This window comes from Triticum aestivum, chromosome 3A (assembly GCF_018294505.1).
Source record: "Triticum aestivum cultivar Chinese Spring chromosome 3A, IWGSC CS RefSeq v2.1, whole genome shotgun sequence".
In the NCBI taxonomy this organism is placed as follows: Eukaryota; Viridiplantae; Streptophyta; class Magnoliopsida; order Poales; family Poaceae; genus Triticum; species Triticum aestivum.
Genome location: NC_057800.1, coordinates 165,397,196 through 165,406,042, shown reverse-complemented (window position 1 = coordinate 165,406,042; position 8,847 = coordinate 165,397,196).

Genomic DNA, 8,847 nt, shown 5'->3' with positions numbered 1-8,847 from the left:
CAGAAAAAGGGGGGCATAACCCGCAAGAAAGATAATCGACGAAAAAGGGATACCGATTTGGGGCAGGATCGGCGCAAGCGGCAGGAATGACGCGCATCGCCGGATGTCCCGAATTCTCTCCCCCCGTCTTCACTCCCCATAGAGGCCTGAAGGAGGCCCGGAGCTCACGAACATCAACCGTCGAGGGGAAGAAGAAGGCGGACTTCGTCCGGTCCCCCAATAGCGCACTCTCCGGCGGCTCCACAGTCCCAGCGCCCTTGGCCACCCCCTTGCCCTTGACGGATTTGGGCGCCATGGCGGCTAAGAAAGTTAGAGGACTGAGGGAGGGGGATGGCGAAGCAACAATGGCGGGCGATGGCGGAAGCTTAGGAAGGAAGGAAGAGAGGAAACGGCAGCTCTGAGATTGGAGAAGGCACGAGGAAAGAGGAGAAAGTGAGCAGCACGCCCACAGTTATTCCTTTTTTATGGGGGAAAACACGGGCCGCCTCCTTTCACATTAACTGTGATGTGACGCATGCCCGCGGGAACCAACCCCACGCATGCCGCCCACATCACACGCATCTCCCCACGCCGCGCCACGCGTGAAAAATCTTACCGCGGTAAAAAACCGCCCCGCCTGCCCGCGCACCATTTTTGGGCCTAGCCCAACAACGCGTTGCGCTTATGTGTGGCCCAGGCCCCGGGCTCCTGTCGGTGTACAAAAAGAGGGGTACACTTTTTTGTACCCCTATAACTGTGCACGGACAGTCTGAGCCACGGGCACCACCACACCAAGCAAGGCAAGGGAGGTGAGCCAGGGTAAGACCGAAGCTCAAGGGAACTAGGACGACGCCAAGGCCAAGACCACGAAGAGCAAAAGGGACGAAGCGGACTCCCCCGGCAAGATCCTTGCCGGGAGACAGCTTTGGCAACCCCGGCAAGACCCTTGCCGCAGCGACTCGCCCCACGCCTATGGAGCAAATTACCCTTGAGTCCACTGCCCCCAAGGGGCAAGGATTCAGGAGACATCCCCGTGGTGGCATGCAGATCTTTGTGAAGACATTCAAGATCAGATACGCACTAAGAAGACGACGACCTTTGCCAAGATAGCAGCCAGGGAAGACCACGAGACCCCCGGCAAGCGCCTTGCCGGGGATGACAGCAGGCGCCTCGGCAAGACCCTTGCCGGGGCCCCGGCAAGGCCCTTGCCAAGGACATCTGCAGGGCCACCATCAGGCCCACGCCGACTAAACCTCCACCACCGTACGCATGTAGCTGCCGACCCAACCAGCTGGGCAGGCACCTGCGTGGCGGCATGTAGATCTTCGTGAAGACCCACCACTGCGCCACCTCAGCTGCCTGCCTACCTACATGGCATCACAGGCATCGCTGGATAGGGCACGTGTCGACACAAGAAGGAGCGGCGACGGACGAGACATGTTTCTCCCCCGTCCCCGATAAAGCAAGGACACCTAAGCAAGACGCATTAAATGCGCCTTGTCATGTAATACAAGGGATAACCTCGCATCAATGTACCCTTTCCACCTCCTGCGTGCCACTGTGGCAACCCCTTTTTCTATAAAAGGAGGCCCGAGGCGACCAGGAGGAGGATTCGGCTTTTTTGGAGCTCCTAATGCCCCAGAGCTAGCTCAAGAACAGGAATATACATCCACCAAAGCAGGAGTAGGGTTTTACGCATCCTCGCGGCCCGAACCTGGATAAAAAAACTGTGTACTATCTGTTTGATCCGCTCTTCTCATGACCCCGCGCCCCGCTAACCGTAGTAGGGATTCTTGTGATCCCATAGGTGTCGTTCCCACCGACACTTATGTATTCCTCCGGGGTTTCGGTTTCAATAACATTGGTTTCAACATTTATGGGATTACCTGAGATATAATGTTTGATTCTTTGACCGTTCACCACCTTCGGATTTGTGCCTTCGAAGTTTTTGATTTTTATGGTGCCGGAACGATAGACCTCCTCGATAACGTAAGGACCTTCCCATTTAGAGAGAAGTTTAGCTGCAAAAAATCTTAAACGAGAGTTGTATAGCAATACATAATCACCTACATTAAACTCACACTTTTGTATCCTTTTATCATGCCATCTTTTAACTTTTTCTTTAAACAACTTGGCATTTTCATAGGCTTGGGTTCTCCATTCATCGAGTAAGCTACTATCAAATAACCTCTTCTCATCTGCAAGTTTAAAATCATAATTGAGCTCTTTAATAGCCCAATAAGCCTTATGTTCTAGTTCGAGAGGTAAGTGACATGCTTTTCCATAAACCATTTTATACAGAGACATACCCATAGGATTTTTATATGCAGTTCTATAGGCCCGTAATGCATCATCAAGTTTCTTGGACCAATTCTTTCTAGACCTATTGACAGTCTTTTGCAAAATTAATTTGAGTTCTCTATTACTCAATTCTACTTGACCACTAGACTGTGGGTGATAAGGGGATGCAATTCTATGATTAAAATCATATTTAGAAAGCATTTTACGGAAAGCACCATGAATAAAATGTGAACCACCATCAGTCATTAAATATCTAGGGACTCCAAATCTTGGAAAAATAACTTCTTTAAGCATTTTAATAGAAGTGTTATGATCAGCACTACTAGTTGGAATAGCTTCTACCCACTTAGTAACGTAATCAATATCAACTAAAATATGTGTATAACCATTAGAGGAAGGAAAAGGCCCCATATAGTCAAAGCCCCAAACATCAAATGGTTCAATAACGAGTGAATAGTTCATAGGCATTTCTTGACGTCTACTGATATTACCAATTCTTTGACATTCATCACAAGATAATACAGACTTACGGGCATCCTTGAAGAGAGTAGGCCAATAAAAACCAGATTGCAATACCTTATGTGCAGTTCTATCTCCAGCATGGTGTCCTCCATAAGCTTCGGAGTGACACTTGCGTAGGATCTGTTCCTGTTCATGCTCAGGTACACAACGTCTAATAACACCATCTACTCCTTTATAAAGATGTGGGTCATCCCAAAAGTTCTGCCTCAAATCATAGAAGAACTTTTTCTTTTGCTGGTATGTGAAACTAGGCGGTATAAACTTAGCAACAATGTAATTAGCATAATCAGCATACCATGGAGCAGCATGAGAAGCATTTATGACATTTAATTGCTCATCAGGAAAGCTATCATCAATAGGTAGTGGGTCATCAAGCACATTTTCTAACCTAGACAAGTTGTCTACAACGGGGTTCTCAGCTCCCTTTCTATCAACAATATGCAAATCAAATTCTTGTAGCAAGAGAACCCGCCTAATAAGTTTTGGTTTAGCATCTTTCTTTTCCATAAGATATTTAATAGCAGCATGATCAGTGTGAATAGTTACTTTAGAATCAACAATATAAGGTCTGAACTTATCACAAGCAAATACAACTGGTAAGAATTCTTTTTTAGTGGTAGCATAATTTCGTTGAGCATTGTCTAGGGTTTTACTAGCATATTGAATAACGTTTAATTTCTTATCAACTCTTTGCCCTAGAACAACACCTACAGCATAATCACTAGCATCACACATAATTTCAAAGGGCAAATTCCAGTCAGGTGGCTGAACAATAGGTGCAGAGATCAATGCTTTCTTAAGTATTTCAAATGCTTCTACACAATCATCATCAAAGACAAATGGTATATCTTTTTGTAATAAATTATTCAGAGGCCGAGAGATTTTTGAGAAGTCCTTAATGAACCTCCTATAAAATCCGGCGTGACCAAGGAAACTTCTTATACCTTTGATGTCCTTGGGACATGGAATCTTTTCAGTAGCATCAACCTTGGCTTTATCAACTTCAATACCTCTTTCAGAAACTTTGTGCCCCAAGACAATACCTTCATTAACCATAAAGTGGCACTTTTCCCAATTCAAGACAAGATTAGTTTCTTCACATCTCTCCAAAACTCGATCAAGATTGCTTAAGCAATCATCGAAAGAAGATCCGTAGACGGAGAAATCGTCCATGAAAATCTCACAAATCTTTTCACACAAGTAAGAGAATATAGCCATCATGCATCTTTGAAAGGTAGCAGGTGCATTACATAAACCAAAAGGCATACGTCTATAAGAAGAAGTACCAAAAGGGAAAGTAAAAGTAGTCTTTGATCGATCTTTGGCTGACACAGGTATTTGAGAGAAACCAGAATAACCATCTAGAAAGCAAAAATGTGTATGTTTGGATAATCTTTCTAGCAATTGATCGATAAAAGGTAAGGGGTAATGATCCTTTTTAGTGGCCTTATTTAATTTGCGGAAATCAATTACCTTCCTGTAACCTGTAATAATTCTTTGAGGAATCAATTCATCTTTATCATTGGGTACAACAGTAATACCTCCCTTCTTAGGGACACAATGGACATGACTTACCCACTGACTATCAGCAACGTGATAGATATTATACCTGCCTCAAGGAGCTTTAATATTTCCTTTCTTACCACTTTTTTCATTTTAGGATTCAGCCGTCGTTGATGATCACGAACTGGTTTAGTATCTTCTTCCAAATTTATTTTATGTTGGCATAGAGTGTGACTAATGCCCTTAAGATTATCAAGAGTATACCCAATAGCAGCAAAATGCTTCTTCAGAGTTTTCAATAGTCTCTCTTCCTCATGCTCTGAAAGGTTTGCACTAATAATAACATGAATATATCTTTTTCTCATAAAGATAAGCATATTTAAGAGTATCAGGCAACAATTTAAGCTCAAACACGGGATCACCCTTGGGTGGAGGAGGATCCCCTAGGATTTCAACAGGCAAATTATGTTTCAGAATAGGTTCCTGTTTAAAGAATACTTCATCTATTTCCCTTCTTTCATTCATAAACATATCATTGTCGTGGTCTAGCAAATATTGTTCTAAAGGATCACTAGGAGGTACGGCAATAGAAGCAAGACCAATAATTTCATCCTTACTAGGTAATTATTCTTCACGGTGTTGTCTACTAAATTTAGAGAAATTAAATTCATGAGACATACCATCTAAACCGATGGTAATAACATCCCTTTTGCAATCTATCTTAGCATTAATAGTGTTTAAGAAGGGTCTACCAAATATAATGGGACAAAAGCTATTTTGTGGGGAACCAAGGACAAGAAAATCAGCAGGATATTTAGTTTTCCAGACTTCAACATCTCTAACAATTCCCATAGGTGAAATAGTATCTCTATTGGCAAGTTTAATTGTGACATCAATATCTTCTATCTCAGCAGGTGCAATATCATGCATAATTTCTTTGTATAAGGCGTAAGGTATTGCACTAGCACTAGCACCCATATCACATAAGCCATGATAATAATGATCTCCTATTTTAAGAGAAATAACATGCATGCCTACAACAAGTCTATTTTTATCTTTAGCACAAGGTTTAGCAATTCTAGCAGTCTCATCAAGGAAATGAATAACATGCCCATCAATATTATCAGATAAGAGATCTTTAACAATAGCAATATTAGGTTCAACTTTAACTTGCTCAGGAGGTGTATAAGTTCTAATATTGCTTTTACGAACCACAGTTGAAGCTTTAGCATGACCCTTTATCCTAACAGGGAAAGGTGGTTTCTCAACATAAGAGGTAGGAACAATAGGATCATTATAAGTGATAGTATTTTCTTCAACTTTAATAGGTGCAACTACTTTTACTTCTATGGGAGGATGATATTTAAACCACTTCTCCTTGGGGAGATCAACATAAGTAGCAAAAGATGCACAAAAAGAAGCTACTATCTCAGAGTCAAGTCCATATTTAGTGCTAAATTTATGGAAAACATCGGTATCCATAAAAGATTTAACACAATCATACTTAGGTGTCATACCTGACTCCTTACCCTTGTCGAGGTCCCAATCTTCATAGTTGCATTTAATTCTTTCCAATAAATCGCATTTGAATTCAATAGTCTTCATCATAAAAGAGCTAGCACAAGAAGTATCAAGCATGGTGCGATTGCTATCAGAAAGCCGAGCATAAAATATTTGAATAATCATTTCTCTTGAGAGCTCATGATTGGGGCATGAATATAACATTGATTTAAGCCTCCCCCAAGCTTGAGCGATGCTTTCTCCTTCGCGAGGCCAAAAATTATATATATAATTGTGATCACGATGAACAAGATGCATAGGATAAAACTTCTGATGAAATTCCAATTTCAATCGTTTGTAGTTCCATGACCCCATATCATCACATAGCCTATACCATGTCGATGCATCTCCCTTCAAAGATAAAGGGAAGACCTTCTTCTTAACAACATCTCCGGGTACACCTGCAAGCTTAAATAATCCACAAACTTCATCCACATATATTAGATGCTCATCGGGATGCTTTGTTCCATCTCCTACAAAAGGATTAGCTAGCAGTTTTTCTCTCATACCCGAAGGAATTTCAAAGAAGACATTTTCATTTTCAGATGGTTCAGTAGGTTGAGGAGCAACTCTTTGCTCTACTGGTCGGGGTGAAGATACCCCGAAAAAGCCCCTTAGAGGATTACTTTCCATAGTAACAAGTGACAGTAAATTTCAGCACACCATATAATTTTTTCCTTACCAAATTCCACCTACCAAAGGCGCTTCACTCCCTGGCAACGGCGCCAGAAAAGAGTCTTGATGACCCACAAGTATAGGGTATCTATCGTAGTCCTTTCAATAAGTAAGAGTGTCGAACCCAACGAGGAGCAGAAGGAAATGATAAGCGGTTTCCAGCAAGGTATTCTTTGCAAGTACTGAAATAAGTGGTAACAGATAGTTTTGTGATAGGATAATTTGTAACGAGCAACAAGTAACAAAAGTAAATAAAGTGCAGCAAGGTGGCCCAATCCTTTTTGTAGCAAAGGACAAGCCTAGACAAACTCTTATATAGAGAAAAGTGCTCCCGAGGACACATGGGAATATCGTCAAGCTAGTTTTCATCACACTCATATGATTCACATTCGGTACTTTGATAATTTGGTATGTGGGTGGACCGGTGCTTGGGTGCTGCCCTTACTTGGACAAGCATCCCACTTATGATTAACCTCTATTGCAAGCATCCGCAACTACAACAAAAGTATTAAGGTAAACCTAACCATAGCATGAAACATATGGATCCAAATCAGCCCCTTACGAAGCAACGCATAAACTAGGGTTTAAGCTTCTATCACTCTAGCAACCCATCATCTACTTATTACTTCCCAATGCCTTCCTCTAGGCCCAAATAATGGTGAAGTTTCATGTAGTCGATGTTCACATAAAACCACTAGAGGAGAGACAACATACATCTCATCAAAATATCGAACGAATACCAAATTCACATGACTACTAATAGCAAGACTTCTCCCATGTCCTCAGGAACAAACATAACTACTCACAAAGCATATTCATGTTCATAATCAGAGGGGTATTAATATGCATATAGGATCTGAACATATGATCTTCCACCAAATAAACCAACTAGCATCAACTACAAGGAGTAATTAACACTACTAGCAACCTACTAGTACCAATCTCGGACTTGGAGACAAGAATTGGATACAAGAGATGAACTAGGGTTTTGAGAGGAGATGGTGCTAATGAAGATGTTGATGGAGATTGCCCTCTCCTGATGAGAGGAGCGTTGGTGATGACGATGGCGATGATTTCCCCCTCCCGGAGGGAAGTTTCCCCGGCAGAACAACTCCGCCAGAGCCCTAGATTGGTCCCTCCAAGGTTTCGCCTCGTGGCGGCGGAGTTTCGTTCGAGAAGATGGCTTCTTATTTTTTCGCATCGAAAGACTTCATATAGCAGAAGATGGCCACCGGAGGGCCACCAGGGGGCCCACGAGGTAGGGGGCGCGCCCAGGGGGGTAGGGCGCGCCCCACCCTCGTGGGCAGGGTGTGGCCCCCCCGGTGCACTTCTTGCGCTCAGTATTTTTTATATATTCTGAAAACGTCTTCTGTGAAGTTTCAGGACTTTTGGAGCTGTGCAGAATAGGTCTCTAATATTTGCTCCTTTTCTAGCCCAGAATCCCAGCTGCCGGTATTCTCCCTCTTTATGTAAACCTTGTAAAATAAGAGAGAATAGGCATAAGTATTGTGACATAATGTGTAATAACAACCCATAATGCAATAAATATCGATATAAAAGCATGATGCAAAATGGACGTATCACTGCTCTTCCCGCGCGCCGCCGGACCTCACCATTGCCAGCACCATCGCTTCTGCCGCACGTCCCTCTGCTTCTTTTGCTGCAGTGCACCGCCACCGCGAGGCTGCCCCGCCGTCGGCCTCGCCCTGCCTCTCTTGCTTTCCTGCGCCGTAGGCGTGTTGACCTCTGCTGCCTTCCTCGCTGAGCCCCGTAGCGTCGTCCTTCTCCGGAAACTGTGCCCTGCAGGTCTTCTCCTCCTCCCACTGCTGGGCGCCTCCTCTGCTCAATGACACCTTGTGTCGCTCGCCATGGACATCGTTGCGCTTCTGCCTCGTCTCTGTACTCCCGCAGCTCTGCTAGCTCCGTCACCGCCCCTGCTGGCCTCACTCAGGCAGGCCGCCGCTACCTCCCCTATACCATCACTTTAAGGGCATATTTATCCCTAAGTGTTTTGGTGATTGATGACAACACATTTGCGGACTAATCGTGTGCCTTGAGTATTCCAGACACTTCATTGCTAGGCACAAGATGGTTGGGTGTCCCTCGAAGACTGATGAAGACGACGTCTTTTCTATGTTTCTTTTTGGTGGATTTGAGTCGTAGGAAAGCTGTACTATTAAGAGGGGGTCCGCGTTGGAAAGGTTTGGGTGGGATCATCACGTACACGTCTCCTTCTTGTCCCCTCCTTTTTCCTTGTAGCTTCCTCCGTTTTCTTGGCTCCCTTGTCTGGCTGCTATGGATGGTCAC